Below are 17,500 nucleotides of genomic sequence, written 5' to 3'. Positions count from 1 at the left end.
GGATCGGGATCCTTTGGCCTTTAGCCTCGGTGGTGGGTCCATCCTGAGGGCCCCGCTTCCCCCAGCCTGCAGGAAACCTGCCTTCCTCGGGGAAGCAGCCTCTGAGGAGGATTGTTCCCTCCATGGGCTGGATAGGGATCGGGATCCTTTGCCCTTAGCCTCGGTGGTGGGTCCCCAATCTCAGGACCGCATTCCCCCAGCCTGGCAGGAAACCTGCCTTCCTCCGGGGAAGCAGCCTCTGAGGAGGATTATTCCCTCCATGGGCTGGATAGGATTGGGATCCTTTGGCCTTTAGCCTCGGTGGGTGGCGGGGGTCCCAAGCTCAGGACCGCTTCCCCAGCCTGGCAGGAAACCTGCTTCCTCCGGGGAAGCAGCCTCTTGAGGAGGATTGTTCCCTCCATGGGCTGGATAGGATCGGGATCCTTTGGCCTTTAGCCTCGGTGGTGGGTCCAATCTCAGGACCGCTTCCCCAGCCTGGCAGGAAACCTGCCTTCCTCCGGGGAAGCAGCCTCTGAGGAGGATTATTCCCTCCATGGGCTGGATAGGATTGGGATCCCTTTGGCCTATTTAGCCTCGGTGGTGGGTCCATCCTCAGGCCCGCTTCCCCCAGCCTGGCAGGAAAACCTGCCTTCCTCCGGGGAGCAGCCTCTGAGGCGGATTATTCCCTCCATGGGCTGGATAGGATCGGGATCCTTTTGGCCTTTAGCCTCGGTGGTGGGGTCCATCCTCAGGACCGCTTCCCCAGCCTGGGCAGGAAAACCTGCCTTCCTCCGTAAGCAGCCTCTGAGGAGGATTATTCCCTCCATGGGCTGGATAGGATTGGGATCCTTTGGCCTTTAGCCTCGGTGGTGGGTCCCAATCCTCAGGCCCGCTTCCCCAGCCTGGCAGGAAACCTGCCTCCTCGGGGAAGCAGCCTCTGAGGAGGATTGTTCCTCCATGGGCTGGCTAGGATTGGGATCCTTTGGACCTTTAGCCTCGGTGGTGGGTCCATCCTCAGGTCCGCCTTTCCCCAGCCTGCAGGAAAACCTGCCTTCCTCCGGGGAAGCAGCCTCTGAGGAGGATTATTCCCTCCATGGGCTGGATAGGATTGGGATCCTTTGGCCCTTTAGCCTCGGTGGTGGTCCATCCTCAGGCCCGCTTCCCAGCCTGGCAGAAACCTGCCTTCCTCCGGGGAAGCAGCCTCTGAGGAGGATTATTCCCTCCATGGGCTGGATAGGATCGGGATCCTTTGGCCTTTAGCCTCGGTGGTGGGTCCAATCTCAGGACCCGCTTCCCCAGCATGGCAGGACACCTGCCTTCTCGGGAAGCAGCCTCTGAGGAGGATTGTCCTCCATGGGCTGGATCCAGGATTGGGATCCTTTGGGCCTTTTAGCCTCGGTGGTGGGTCCATCCTCAGGCCCGCTTCCCCAGCCTGACAGGAAACCTGCCTTCCTCCGGGGAAGCAGCCTTCTGAGGAGGATTGTTCCCTCCATGGGCTGGATAGGATTGGGATCCTTTGCTTTAGCCTCGGTGGTGGGTCCATCCTCAGCCCGCTTCCCCAGCCTGGCAGGAAATCTGCCTTCCTCCGGGGAAAGCAGCCTCTGAGGAGGATTGTTCCCTCCATGGGCTGGATGGATCCGGGACCCTTTGGTCTTTAGCCTCGGTGGTTGGTCCAATCTCAGGACCGCTTCCCCAGCCTGGCAGGAAAAACCTGCCTTCCTCCGGGGAAGCAGCCTCTAGGAGGGGGATTATTCCTCCATGGGCTGGATAGGATGGGGTATCCTTTGTCCTTTAGCCTCGGTGGTGGGTCCATCCTCAGGACCGCACTTCCCCAGCCTGGCAGGAAACCTGCCTCCTCCCTGGGAAGCAGCCTCTGAGGAGGATTGTTCCCTCCATGGGGCTGGATAGGATCGGGATCCTTTGGCCGTTTAGCCTCGGTGGTGGGGTCCCAATCTCAGACCGCTTCCCCAGCCTGGCAGGAAACCTGCCTTCCTCCGGGGAAGCAGCCTCTGAGGAGGATTATTCCCTCCATTGGGCTGGATAGGATCGGGATCCTTTGGCCTTTAGCCCTCGGTGGTGGGTCCAATCTCAGGACCGCTTCCCCAGCCTGGCAGGGAAACCTGCCTTCTCGGGGAAGCAGCCTCTGAGGAGGATTGTTTCCCTTCCATGGGCTGGATAGGATCGGGATCTTTGGCCTTTAGCTCGGTGGGGGTCCCGGGATCCTCAGGACCGCTTCCCCCAGCCTGGCAGGAAACCTGCCCTTCCTCCGGGAAGCAGCCTCTGAGGAGGATTATTCCCTCCATGGGCTGGATAGGATTGGGATCCTTTGGCCTTTAGCCTCGGTGGTGGGTCCATCCTCAGGCCGCTTCCCCAGCCCTGGCAGGAAACCTGCCTTCCTCCGGGGAAGCAGCCTTTGAGGAGGATTAGCCCTCCATGGGCTGGATAGGATCGGGGGAATCCTTTGGCCTTTTTAGCCTCGGTGGTGGGTCCAATCTCAGGACCGCTTCCCCAGCCTGGCGGAAACCTGCCTTCCTCCGGGGAAGCAGCCTCTGAGGAGGATTGTTTCCCTCCATGGGCTTCGGATAGGATCGGGATCCTTTGGCCTTTAGCCTCGGTGGTGGGGTCCATCCTCAGGACCGCTTCCCAGCCTGGCAGGAAACCTGCCTTCCTCCGGGGAAGGAGCCTCTGAGGAGGATTATTCCCTCCATGGGCTGGATAGGATCGGGATCCTTTGGCCTTAGCCTCGGTGGTGGGGTACATTCCTCAGGCCGCTTCCCCAGCCTGGCAGGAAAACCTGCCTTCCTCCGGGGAAGCAGCTCTGAGGAGGATTGTTTCCTTCCCCCATGGGCTGGATAGGATTGGGATCCTTTGGCCTTTAGCCTCGGTGGTGGGTCCATCCTCAGGCCCGCTTCCCCAGCCTGGCAGGAAACCTGCCTTCCTCCGGGGAAGCAGCCTCTGAGGAGGATTGTTCCCTCCATGGGCTGGATAGGGATACGGGACCCTTTGGCCTTTAGCCTAGGCCCCGGTGGTTGTCCAATCTCAGGACGCTTCCCCAGCCTGGCAGGGAAACCTGCCTTCCCTCCGGGGAAGCAGCCTCTGAGGAGGATTATTCCCTCCATGGGCTGGATAGGATTGGGATCCTTTGCCTTTAGCCTCGGTGGTGGGGTCCATCCTCAGGACCGCTTCCCCAGCCTGGCAGGAAACCAGCCTTCCTCCGGGGAAGCAGCCTCTGAGGAGGATTGTTTCCTCCATGGGCGGATAGGATCGGGATCCTTTGGCCTTTAGCCTCGGTGGTGGGTCCAATCTCAGGACCGCTTCCCCAGCCTGGCAGGAGGAAACCTGCCTTCCTCCGGGAAGCAGCCTAACCTGAGGAGGATTATTCCCTCCATGGGCTGGATAGGATCGGGATCCTTTGGCCTTTAGCCTCGGTGGTGGGTCCAATCTCAGGACCGCTTCCCCAGCCTGGCAGGAAACCTGCCTTCCTCCGGGGAAGCAGCCTCTGAGGAGGATTGTTCCCTCCATGGGCTGGATAGGATCGGGATCCCTTTGGCCTTTAGCCTCGGTGGTGGGTCCATCCTCAGGACGCTTCCCCAGCCCTGGCAGGAAACCTGCTTCCTCCGGGGGAAGAGCACCTCTGAGGGAGGATTATTCCCCCCTCCATGGGTGGATAGGATTTTTGGGATCCTTTGGCCTTTAGCCCACGGTGGTGGGTCCATCCTCAGGCCGCTTCCCCAGCCTGGCAGGAAACCTGCCTTCTCCGGGGAAGCAGCCTCGAGGAGATTGTTCCCTCCATGGGCTGGGATAGGATTGGGTGGCTCCTTTGGCCTTTAGCCTCGGTGGTGGGTCCATCCTCAGGCCCGCTTCCCCAGCCTGGCAGGAAACCTGCCTTCTCGGGAAGCAGCCTCTGAGGAGGATTGTTCCCTCCATGGGCTGGATAGGATCGGGATCCTTTGGCCTTTAGCCTCGGTGGTGGGTCCATCCTCAGGCCCGCTTCCCCAGCCTGGCAGGAAACCTGCCTTCCTCCGGGGAAGCAGCCTCTGAGGAGGATTATTCCCTCCATGGGCTGGATAGGATCGGGATCCTTTGGCCTTTAGCCTCGGTGGTGGGTCCATCCTCAGGACCGCTTCCCCAGCCTGGCAGGAAACCTGCCTTCTCCGGGGAAGCAGTACTGAGGAGGTTTATTCCCTCCATGGGCTGGATAGGATCGGGATCCTTTAGCCTTTAGCCTCGGTGGTGGGTCCCATCCTCAGGCCCGCTTCCCCAGCCCTGGCAGGAAACCTGCCTTCCTCCGGGGAAGCAGCCTCTGAGGAGGATTATTCCCTCCATGGGCTGGATAGGATTGGGATCCTTTGGCCTTTAGCCTCGGTGGTGGGTCCATCCTCAGGCCCGCTTCCCCAGCCTGGCAGGAAACCTGCCTTCCTCCGGGGAAGCAGCCTCTGAGGAGGATTGTTCCCTCCATGGGCTGGATAGGATCGGGATCCTTTGGCCTTTAGCCTCGGTGGTGGGACCAATCTCAGGACCGCTTCCCCAGCTGGCAGGAACCTGCCTTCCTCCGGTGGAAGCAGCATCTGAGGAGGATTGTTCCCTCCATGGGCTGGATAGGATCGGATCCTTTGGCCTTTAGCCTCGGTGGTGGGTCCAATCTCAGGACCGCTTTCCCCCAGCCTGGCAGAACCTGCCTTCCTCCGGGGAAGCAGCCTCTGAGGAGGATTGTTTCACTCCATGGGCTGGATAGGATCGGGATCCTTTGGGTCTTTAGCCTCGTGGGGGTGGTCTAATCTCAGGACCGCTTCCCCAGCCTGGCAGGAAACTGCCTTCCTCCGGGGAAATTCAGCCTCTGAGGAGGATTGTTCCCTCCATGGGCTGGGATAGGATCGGGATCCTTGGCCTTTAGCTCCCGGTGGTGGGGTCTCCAAATCTCAGGACCGCTTTCCCCCAGCCTGCAGGAAACCGCCTTCCTCCTGGGAAGCAACCTCTGAGGAGGATTAATTCTCCATGGGCTGGATAGGATTGGGATCCTTTGGCCTTTAGCCTCGGTGGGTGGGTCCAATATAGGACCGCATCCCCAGCCTGGCAGGAAACCTGCCTTCCTCCGGGGAAGCAACCTCTGAGGAGGATATTCCCTCCATGGGCTGGATAGGATTGGGATCCTTTGGCCCTTTAGCCTCGGTGGTGGGTCCAATCTCAGGCTCGCTTTCCCCAGCCTGGCAGGAGGACCTGCTTCCTCCGGGAAGCAACTCTGAGGAGGATTATTCCCTCATGGCTGGATAGGATCGGGATCCTTTGGGCCTTTAAAAAGGCCTCTGTGGTGGGTCCATCCTCAGGCCCGCTTCCCCCAGCCTGGCAGGAAACCTGCCTTCCTCTGGGGGAAGCAATCTCTGAGGAGATTATTCCCTCCATGGGCGTAAATGATCAGGATCCTTTGGCCTTTAGCCTCGGTGGTGGGTCCAATCTCAGGACCGCTTACCCCAGCCTGGCAGGAACCTGCCTTCCTACGGGGAAGCAGCCTCTGAGGAGGATTGTTCCCTCATGGGCTGGATAGGATCAGGATCCTTTGGCCTTCAGACCCCTCGGTGGGGTGGGTCCAATCTCAGGACCGCTTCCCAGCCTGGCAGGAAACCTTCCTTCCTCCGGGGAGCAGCATCTCGAGGAGGATTATTCCCTCCATGGGCTGTAAAGGATCAGGATCCTTTGGCCTTGGCCTCGGTGGTGGGTCCAATCTCAGGACCGCTTCCCCCAGCCTGCAGGAAACCTGCCTTCCTCCGGGGAAGCAGCCTCTGAGGAGGATTATTCCCTCAATGGGCTTGTAAAGGATCAGGATCCTTTGGCCTTTAGCCTCTTTGGTGGGTCCATCCTCAGGCCCGCTTCCCCAGCCTGGCAGGAAACCGCCTTCCTCCGGGGAAGCAGCCTCTGAGGGGGGAGGATTACTCCCTCCATGGGCTGTAAAGGATCAGGATCCTTTGGCCTTTAGCCTCTGTGGTGGGTCCATCCTCAGCGCCCCGCTTCCCCAGCCTGGCAGGAAACCTGCCTTCCTCCGGCGGGGAAGCAGACCTCTGAGGAGGATTATTTTCCCTCCATGGGCTGTAAAGGATCAGGATCCTTTGGCCTTTAGCCTCGGTGGTGGGTCCAATCTCAGGACCGCTTCCCCAGCCTGGCAGGAAACCTGCCTTCCTCGGGGAAGCAGCCTCTGAGGAGGATTCTTCCCTCCATGGGCTGTAAAGGATCAGGATCCTTATTTGGCCTTTAGCCTCTTGTGGTGGGTCCATCCTCAGGCCCGCTTCCCCAGCCTGGCAGGAAACCTGCCTTTTCCTCCGGGGAAGCAGCCTCTGAGGAGGAGTATTCCCATCCATGGGCTGTAAAGGATCAGGATCCTTTGGCCTTTAGCCTCGGTGGTGGGTCCAATCTCAGGACCGCTTTCCCAGCCTGGCAGGAAACCTGCCTTCCTCCGGGGAAGCAGCCTCTGAGGAGGATTGGTTCCTTCCATGGGCTGGATAGGATCGGGATCCTTTGGCCTTTAGCCTCTGGTGGGTCCAATCTCAGGACCGCTTCCCCAGCCTGGCAGGAAACCTGCCTTCCTCCGGGGAAGCAGCCTCTGAGGAGGATTATTCCCTACCCCCCATGGGCTGGATAGGATTGGGATCCTTTGGCCTTTAAGCCTCGGTGGTGGGGTCCATCAGGCCCGCTTCCCCAGCTGGCAGGAAACCTGCCATTCCTCCGGGAGGGGGAAGCAGCCTCTGAGGAGGATTATTCCCTCCATGGGCTGTAAAGGATCAGGATCCTTTGGCATTTAGCCCTCGGTGGTGGGTCCAATCTCAGGGACCGCTTTCCCAGCCTGGCAGGAAACCTGCCTTCCTCGGGGAAGCAGCCTCTGAGGAGGATTGTTCCCTCCATGGGCTGGATAGGATCGGGATCCTTTTGGCCTTTAGCCTCTGGTGGGTCCAATTCTCAGGACCAGCTTCCCCAGCTGGAGGAAACCTGCCTTCCCTCCGGGGGGAAGCAGCCTCTGAGGAGATTGTTCCCTCCATGGGCTGGATAGGATCGGGATCCTTTGGCCTTTAGCCTCTGGTGGGGTCCAATCTCAGGACCGCTTTTCCCAGCCTGGCAGGAAACCTGCCTTCCTCCGGGGAAGCAGCCTCTGAGGAGGATTGTTCCCTCCATGGGCTGGATAGGATTGGGATCCTTTGGCCTTTAGCCTCGGTGGTGGGTCCAATCTCAGGACCGCTTCCCCAGCCTGGCAGGAAAACTGCCTTCCTCCGGGAAAGCAGCCTCTGAGGAGGATTGTTCCCTCCATGGCTGGATAGGATCGGGATCCTTTGGTCTTTAGCCTCGGTGGTGGGTCCAATCTCAGGACCGCTTCCCCAGCCTGGCAGGAAACTGCCTTTCTCAGGGAAGCAGCCTCTGAGGAGGATTGTTCCCCTCCATGGGGCTGGATAGGATCGGGATCCTTTGGTCTTTCTGCCTCGGTGGTGGGTCCAATCTCAGGACCGCTTCCCAGCCTGGCAGGAAACCTGCCTTCCTCCGGGGAAGCAGCCTCTGAGGAGGATTATTCCCTCCATGGGGCTGGATAGGATCGGGATCTTTGATCTTTAGCCTCGGTGGTGGGTCCAATCTCAGGACCGCTTCCCCAGCCTGGCAGGAAACCTGCCTTCCTCCGGGGAAGCAGCCTCTGAGGAGGATTGTTCCCTCCATGGGCTGTAAAGGATCAGGATCCTTTGGCCTTTAGCCTCTGTGGTGGGTCCATCCTCAGGCCCGCTTCCCCAGCCTGGCAGGAAACCTGCATTCCTCCGGGGAAGCAGCCTCTGAGGAGATTGTTCCTCCCATGGGCTGTAAAGGATCAGGATCCTTTGGCTTTAGCTCTGTGGTGGGGTCCATCCTCAGGCCCATTGCTTCCCCCAGCCTGGCAGGAAACCTGAAACATCCTTCCTCCGGGGGAAGCAGCTCTGAGGAGGATTGTTCCCTCCATGGGCTGTAAATGATCAGGATCCCTTTGGTTTCCTAGCCTCTGGTGTGGGCCATCCTCAGGCTCGCTTCCCAGCCTGGCAGGTAAACCTGCCTTCCTCCGGGGAAGCAGCCTCTGAGGAGGATTATTCCCTCCATGGCTGGATAGGATCAGGATCTTTGGCCTTTAGCCTCTGTGGTGGGGTTTCCATCCTCAGGCCCGTTCCCCCAAGCCTGGCAGGAAACCTGCTTCCCTCCGGGGGGAAGCAGCCTCTGTGGAGGATGGGTTTTCCCTCCATGGGCTGTAAATGATCAGGATCCTTTGGCCTTTAGCCTCTGTGGTGGGGCCATCCCAGGCTCGATTCCCCAGCCTGGCAGGAAACCTGCCTTCCTCCGGGGAAGCAGCCTCCTGAGGAGGATTATTCCCTCCATGGGCTGTAAATGATCAGGATCCTTTGGCCTTTAACTCTGTGGTGGGGCCATCCTCAGGCTCGCTTCCCCAGCCTGGCAGGAACCTGCCTTCCCTCCGGGGAAGCAGCCTCTGAGGAGGGAGGTTGTTCCTCCATGGGCCGGATAGGATCGGGATCCTTTGGCCTTTAGCCTCTGGTGGGTCCAATCTCAGGACCGCTTCCCCAGCCTGGCAGGAAACCTGCCCTTACTCCAGGGAAGCAGCCTCTGAGGAGGATTATTCCCTCCATGGGCTGTAAAAGATCAGGATCCTTTGGCCTTTAGCCTCTGGGGTGGGTGGGGCCATCCTCAGGGCTCGCTTCCCCCAGCCTGGCGAGGAAACCTGGCCTTCCTCCGGGGAAGCAGCCTGAGGAGGATATTCCCTCCATGGGCTGTAAAGGATCAGGATCCTTTGGCCTTTAGCCTCTGTGTGGGGCCATCCTCAAGGCTCGCTTCCACCAGCCTGGCAGGAAACCTGCCTTCCTCCGGGGAAGCAGCCTCGAGGAGGATTATTCCCTCCACGGGCTCTAAAGGAATCAGGATCCTTTGGCCTTTAAAGCCTCTGTGGTGGGGGGCCATCCTCTGGCTCGTTCACCAGCCTGGCAGGAAACTGCCTTCCTCCGGGGAAGCAGCCTCTGAGGAGGATTATTTCCCTCCATGGGCTGTAAAGGATCAAGGATCCTTTGGCCTTTAGCCTCTGTGGGTGGGGCCATCCTCAGGCTCGCTTGCTCCCAGGCTGCGGAAACCTGCCTTCCTCCGGGGGAAGCAGCCTCTGAGGAGGATTATTCCCTCCATGGGCTGTAAAGGATCAGGATCCTTTGGCCTTTAGCTCTGTGGTGGGGCCATCCTCAGGCTCGCTTCCCCAGCCTGGCAGGAAACCTGCCTTCCTCTGGGGAAGCAGCCTCTGAGGAGGATTATTCCCTCCATGGGCTGTAAAGGATCAGGATCCTTTGGCTTTAGCCTCGGTGGTGGGTCCATCCTCAGGCCCGCTTCTTCCCCAGCCTGGCAGGAAACCTGCCTTCCTCCGGGGAGGGAAGAGCCTCGAGGAGGATTATTCCCTCCATGGGGCTGTAAAGGATCAGGGATCCTTTGGCCTTTTCAGCCTCTGTGGTGGGTACCATCCTCAGGCCCGCTTCCCCAGCCTGGCAGGAAACCTGCCTTCCTCCGGGGAAGCAGCCTCCTATGGAGTATTGTTCCCCTCCATGGGTTGGAAAGGATCGGGATCCTTTGGCCTTTAGCCTCTGTGGTGGGTCCATCCTCAGGCCCGCTTCCCCAGCCTGACAGGAAACCTGCCTTCCTCCGGGGAAACAGCCTCTGAGGAGGATTTTCCTTTCAGTGGTCTGTGTAGGCTTAGAAGCTTTTGGCTCCTAGTCTTTTCTCAATGATGATCTCCTTTAGGCTATTCAATTACCAAGGTCCTTCCTACTGGACGATCTCTTCCAGGCTATTTAATTTCCTATTGCTGGGTCTGCGTCGTCATCCAATCCGTTGACCATTACTCTATACCTTCACATACTCTTGTTTTTGAATATGCCACCTGCGCTCTTCGATACGATGGATCTCGGAGACTGCTTCTGGAGACTGGATTCCGCTTACATGCTGGGGTCACGGCGCTGGGAGCAATCGGGAATGACATTTCTCTCGTCGTTCCAGGAGCTGGAGACCTATGGATTCCAAATATCTTTGGTGAAAACACATAACGTTTCAGATCATTTTAACATCGCCTTAACAATTCCTTTCTTTTCCTTTTCGAACACTTATTTAGTTCTTTATTTTAAGTGAGGCATCTTCTCTCGAAATCCCCATCTATCTTTATTTATAATTGTTCAGCTCCAAACTCTTGGTCACCGATCGTTGTTCCTTTGCTCCCTTTTCATTCATTCCTGTTCTTCCTTATTTCTTCATTCCTTCGCCTCCCTTATTCCGGATCTTCCTTATTTGAAATGTCGACCATAATTCCGAAAGTTGGACGGTCGATCCCATACAGCTCCACGATGTAGTCCAACATTGCACACTGTAGTTATCTGCCATGTTAGATTTTCCAGTCTTTCGATGTCGTTTCTCTTCCCAACCTTCTTTCTCTTTCAGTCTCATCCTCCTCAGCTTTTCATGCTATGTTAGAAGGCTCACGTGAAGATCGCATCCAAAAAGCGGTGTTGCTAGGCGCACGCGCAAAAGGCAATAATTCCCTCGATCCTTGAAGTTATAGTCGGAAGGTTTCCAAAAAAGTTTTCGCCCAAACCCAAAAAATTCGCAGATCATCTTAAGCATCGCATTGAAAATCAAATATCATAATTTTTTTCAATTATTTTTTGCCACCATATAATATCTATTAATCAAAATAATAAAGAATAATACTAAATATCACCAGGAGAAAGGAATCATTATACATGTTGCGAAATATGAACTTTGAATTAAGCGAAACACAATTATCTCCAAGCTTCGTGTGTGTGTGTGTGTGTGTGTGTATGTGTGTGTTTGCGTTTGTCTATTTTTGTCGATGCGTGTATGTGACTGTGTGTGTATATTCTTTATGTACTGGAGCTTCAATATGCTCAGGATATTGGACTGCAAACTAGGTAAAGTTGCGAAAATGCTATCCTGCTATATATTTATATATATATATATATATATATATATATATATATATATATATAACATATATATATATATATATATATATATACATATATGTATATATATATATATATATATATATATATATATATATAAAACAATCGCTTTATGAATATAGTAGCTTCAGGCTTTATAACAAATTCGTAATCCCTCACGCCCCAAAACTAATCTTAATTTCCGTTATTTGACCTGATTTCTCTTATTACTGCTTTCCCAAGAAATAAAAGTATTAATTCGGTTCCAAATATGTGATCAAATATCAAATACGTATTTTCAGTCAGACTGGACAACAAGGGATGCAGCATCACTTATCTTCCGTGGGAGGTTAGTGCCGTCAGTGCGCTTTCTGTGGAGCACTGTAGGCATTACTATGGGGTGTTTTGCAGTGTCCGTTGGGTTCCTAGTTGTATTTATTTTTTAGCCTTTTACTTTACCTTTATTCCTGCTCCTTTATTCTTGCCGTCTAACACCTTTGTTATTTGTTGGTGCAACTTTGGGGTTTTTTCCCAGTTCTACCTTTAGATCCTTCTACTACTGTTTCCTGGATCTCTCTATCTTGCTGTCCAACTTCTCCATCGCCCTCTTTTCACTGTTTTATAAGTGCTGAATGGCAGAAAATATTCCAGTGCTTGACGGCGTAAAATTCACAAATCGATCAGTAATCACAACTTAGGGTTGTGGTTTAACAAAAACACAACTTCCTATAAATCAAACTAGCCTCTGATGAACATAGAAACGAAGAGTTCTTGCCTTAGAGAGAGAGGAAAAAAAAATAGCCGGAACACCGGTTTCTGCAGACATCCGTTCCTCTTCCCTGAAGAGGAGGAGAACTTAATCCAGAACAAGCAGAGTGTGGTAATGGAACCACTCACCTGCGAAAAGCATTCATTTTCGGTGGGAAGTGTTCCGAAAAGGAGAGAGAGAGAGAGCATGATGCCGCGTGTAATCCAACCCTCACGGCCGCTCGCTCGATTCCATTACGCCCTGTGCTTTGAAGCCGACGAAGAGCTTTGAATTACGACACGCACAGTAGAAGCGCCTCCTCCTCCTCCACCTCCACCTCCTCCTACTGTTACAAGTCAGCAGCAGAGGTGCCTGTCTCCTCCTCCTCTTCTTCTTCTTCTGTTCATCGAACCTCAGGGCATTCATTAGAACAAATTGCGGACGAGGGGACGCGGAGAGATATAGCGGGGTCGTGTAATAATGAGATGTCGGCATGAATGGCTCATTAACAGTAAATAACTTGCGGGTTGTAATATTCTTTCTCTTAGGGTTAAATGGTTTGTTTGTATTTCGTCTCGTGAAGATGCTTCGATGCTTCTGCCATTGTTGCGTGTGTGTGCGGTCCCCAGTCATAGTGGGTAATTTGTTTTGTATTGCGTCACGAAATAATGGTGGATTTAATGGGGCACGAATGACGGAAACTGAAATGAGAGTGATGGAATGTTATGAACGTGCATTTTTCTACGTGGGTGCGCTTATGTATTTGTTAATTGCTATTATTATTGCTTTTTGTCGTTGGGAGAGTGGTTTTGTGTACTGTTTTTATTGTTGTGGGTTACGGAAATACAAGAGAGGTCAATAACGCTAACATTGAGCTATAGATACGTACACATATACTGATTAATGCGAGAGAGAGAGAGAGAGAGAGAGAGAGAGAGAGAGAGAGAGAGAAGTGTGTTTGTATTGGTTCATCATTTGGGGGGGCATGCATTTTTTTTCTTTTATTTTCATCTCTCTCTCATTTCGCAATTTCCTTTTTTTTTTAATTTAGTTTCCTTCTCTTCTCTTCTTTGTGTACTGTAAATTATTTGATCCGTTTTTTTTTTCATTCAGCTCTCTCGTTTTGCTTTTCATGTACATAATATTATTGTTAATTCTTATATTTGAATTATTGTATTTATTTTTTTTATATTTTAATTATTTCGAAGAGGGAAGTGATGTACTTTGCATTTTGCCATTTTTTTTTAATTATTGTCTTTCCAGAAATTATGAATATGGATTAGACTCTTCATAAAACATTTATCTTGTTCCTGATATTATAATACTCCGGTTATAATGAAAAGCATTGTAATTATATATGCATCTGTAGTTAAAAGTAGCCGTAGTACAGTAATAATGATGATATAATGGTGATGACAAAGATATTCCGTATGGATTGTAGATGAATAATAGGAATAATAATAATAATAATAAGTAATAATAATAATAATAATAATGATAATAATAAAATAATAATAATTAATAATAAAATAATAATAATAATAATAATGATAAAATAATAATAATAATAATAATAATAATAATAATAATAATCAAATTAATAATAATAATAATCTATTCTGGCTACAGACTTCATAGGAAAAGACTCTCTCCTGCCCCCCGGCCCCCCCCCTCTCTCTCTCTCTCTCTCATCTCTCTCTCTCTCTCTCTCTCTCTCTCTCTCTAGGAAGCCAATGTGGCTGTATACGTACATTCGATGGTTTTACCTTTAATATCAACACACACAAAATTTTTCTTTGCTACTATTTCTGTGAATATCCTATAACCATTAAAGAAATACTAAATCATTTGCTAGCCCAAAGCTTCCTCAGAAGGGAAAAGTAAAGACAGAAATAGAAAAAGATGATAAATTTGATAATGATAATATATCTGAAAAACAATTAAGTTATTAATATAAGTCTATATCAGCTATAACAACGGGAATTCTTGTGATTACTCTGGTATTTGCTGTAGATTATCAAAAGTATAATTGAACATTCCAAATAAATAGTGATAATAAATCTTCCCACACTAAAGTACTTCTTTTTCTTCAACAGTCAAAGTTTTGGAATTCTCTTCCTGCTTATGTACTTCAAGAGTTATAGGTATTCGTCCTATACGATGCAGGAGCGTTTATCGATTCCAAATTGTGGTTAAGCTCCTCTTCTTGTCTTTCCTTTAACTTTACCCTGTTTCGTTGGGCCTGTGCTAGAATAGGGCATTAGTTTGCCCACCCCGTCGGCCTTTGCTCGTAGCAAAAAGCTGCTTTCATGATATAAAAACTGCAGCAGTAATAATAGCTTTGAAAATATAAAAAAATAAAGTTAACCACAACTTTGAAAATAAAAAGTACAGCAGTAACAATAGCTTTAAAATCAACAACTACGGCAGTAATAGTTTTAAAATAAAGAGTAAAACAGTAATAATAGCTTTAGAAATAAAAACTACGGCAATAATAGAGTTGAAATAAAAACTACATCAGAAATAAAACCTTTAAAAATAAAAACTACAGCAGTCTTAATAGCTTTAAGAATAACAATTGAAGCAGTAATAATAGCAGTAATAGCTTTAATAAAAAAAAGTACATCAGTAATAATAGCAGTAATAGCTATAATAATGAAAAGTACTGCAGTAATAATAGTAGTAATAGCTTTAATACTAAAAAAAGTTCAGCAGTAATAATAGCAGTAATAGCTTTAATAATAAAAAGTACAGCAGTAATAATAACAGTAATAGCTTTAATAAAAAAAAGTTCAGTAGTAATAGCTCTAATAATAAAAAGTACAACAGTAATAATAGCAGTAATAGCTTTAATAATAAAAAGCACCGCAGTTGATAGCCTAATAATAATAAAACGCTTAAAATAATTAGTAATAACTTTAATAATAAATAGTACAGCAGTAATAATAGCAGTAATAGCTTTAATAATAACAATATTACAGCAGAATTAATAACAGGTAATAAGCTTTAATACAAAAAAGTTCAGTAGAAATAGCTCGATATAAAAAGTAAACAGTAATAATAGGCAGTAATGCTTTAATATAAAAATTACAAGCAGTGATAGCTATAATAATAACAATAGAATAATGACAGTAATAACTTTAATAATAAATGTACAGCAGTAATAATAGCAGTAATAGCTTTAAATAATAAAAAAATTACGCGGTAATAATAGTAGTAATAGCTGTAATAATAGTAAGTACAGCAGTGATAATAAGCCAGTAATCCTTTAATAATAGTCCTCAGTAATAAAGTCAGTAATAGCTAATTAATAATAAAAAAGTACATGCAGTAAATAATAGCAGTAATAACTTTAATTAATTATAAAAAGTACAGCAGTAATAAATTTAGCTTAATTTAAAAGGTAAAAAGTAACACAGTAATAAATTTAATATACCAAAGTACACCAGTAATAACTTTAATAATAAAAGTACAGCAGTAATAATAGCTTTAATAGTAAAAAGTACACCAGTAATAACTTTAATAATAAAAAGTACACCAGTAATAACTTTAATAATAAAAAGTACAGCAGTGATAATAGGAGTAATAGCTTTGATAATAGAAAGTACAACGGTAATAATAGCTTTAAAAATAAAAACTGCAACAGCAACAAAAGCTGTGAAAATAGAGACAATAAAAGTGACCCGTCTCGCCTTTCTTCCGGATTGCCAAGCATCGGCCATCTTCCCATTGGGTACCCCGTATTGCTTACTTCTTGGCACCGAATGAACGGAATGGGCCAATGGATTGCCTTGTGGGATGCCAAGTCTCACCCCGGGGATTGAATGAAACGCTCTTGACCTTTTCTCGGTAAGGGAATGACATTATGTGGACTCCATTGGTCTTCTGCCAGGAGAAGAAGAGTTGGTTTGGCTTGGGTGCGTTCGGTGCGTGTGGGGTACTTTTCTCTCTCTCTCTCTGTATTTGTTTAAAGTGTAAAACAGTGGTTTTCATGTCAGTTACAGAGGACCGGTTTTTCGTTTTCCTTCGTTCTGAAGAAGCGTCTCTCTCTCTCTCTCTCTCTCTCTCTCTCTCTCTCTCTCTCTCTCTCAAGTTTTACGTCGTATAGAGGACGTTATATTTTTACCCCTATGTAAATAAGTTAGTTCTCTCTCTCTCTCTCTCATTCACACACACTTAAAGTATGATTTGCTGGAGGACATTTTATTTTTACTCCTATGTAGAAAGGTGAGTTCTCTCTCTCTCTCTCTCTCTCTCTCTCTCTCTCTCTCTCTCTCTCTCTCTCTCTCACACATTTCTTGGGTTATAATATTTTTATGACAACCTGTATTAGCAAATGCATAAACTGAAGGTTTTGAAAATCGTGTTATTGTGCGTAATGTAACCGTTGCAGTGATTACAGGTAACACAGCTTTTGTACTCCCGCTGTTTTTTTATCTCTTTTTCCCTCTGCCTTGTGGTTATTTCCTGTATTCGCATCCAATGGTGTTCCTTTTATCACTTTTTCTAGTTATACTGCCTTTCCTCTTGTTATCATTTTTTTTCGTCTATTTTCGTCTCATTTTTCCTTGACGTTCTGATCCAAATCCACAGAATTAATATGAACGTGGTAAGAATGTCTTAGCTAAGCTCTTTTTGTATTTTCATAAATCCTTACTTGCAGATCCTACCCCGTATTCTCCACACCCCCTTTCTGGGGAAAGGTAGGGATGGGGGTTTAGGGAGAGGGAGGTGGTTATCAGCTGTTTGCATATAGGCATTAGTGATGGAACAGTACCTCTTTTACCTACCTTCTATTAGCTGATTGTCGTGAATGTTTTCTGTTTTTTTTGGAAAGTAAAGAGTAGAGAATTTTGCGGTGGTTTTTGAAAGAAAAGCTTCTCTCTCTCTCTCTCTCTCTCTCTCTCGTTACTACAGAGATTGTGCTCTCATCCACGCACAAACCGACACATCTATCTATCTATACTAACTATCTATCATATATATTATTATATAGATTACATGTTATGATATTATTGTTATTATTATATATATTATATAGATATATATATATATATATATATATTATTGATCGGGCAGGAGGTCCATTCAGCTAACAACATTCTTTGAATTAAGTATTTAGCATACAATTAAATGCGAAATTTATTCACTTACACTTGCTTAGTTATGACAGCATAATGCACATATGTATTTACAGACATACGTATATAGTGAATTATGTTATATATCTATTACATATGCATGTAAGGATTTTGTGTATTTGTGCGAGGAAATACCTATATACGCATTCCTGATAGTTTGCATGATTTTAAGTATCCCAAGGTCATAGATATAGTCAAATGCATTATCCCTAATCTGCATAATTTAATCGCCCATTCTTTTCAAGCGAGACAGCCTCCTTTGCAACGGGAAACAATGTTGACCTCGCCGGAATACAACAATTCAGACTCCCAACCCTTTTCATGACATTGAGATAAGAAACAAAACAGCTGAAACCATTTCAAGCGACAAACCACCCCCCCACCCCACCCGAGATCGACGTTGCCTTTAGCACGAACCCAGCATCAGGACTAGAGCTTTTGACATCCGCTCATACAAATTGACCCCATTGTGTCAGGTGGAAATAGTTCACACGGCAAATTGGCGCCCTCGGTCCCCGCACCGCAGCGCTCCCTCGCTGAAGGGCTGGGAAATACGCTTAAGCTCTTCCATTCATTCATTCATTCATTCATTCATTGCCTGGAGCTTTATGATCAGGCATCGAGCCACCTGTCTC

Source organism: Macrobrachium nipponense, chromosome 15 (assembly GCF_015104395.2).
Source record: "Macrobrachium nipponense isolate FS-2020 chromosome 15, ASM1510439v2, whole genome shotgun sequence".
Lineage (NCBI taxonomy): Eukaryota > Metazoa > Arthropoda > Malacostraca > Decapoda > Palaemonidae > Macrobrachium > Macrobrachium nipponense.
Note: the sequence above shows the minus strand (reverse complement) of the source record.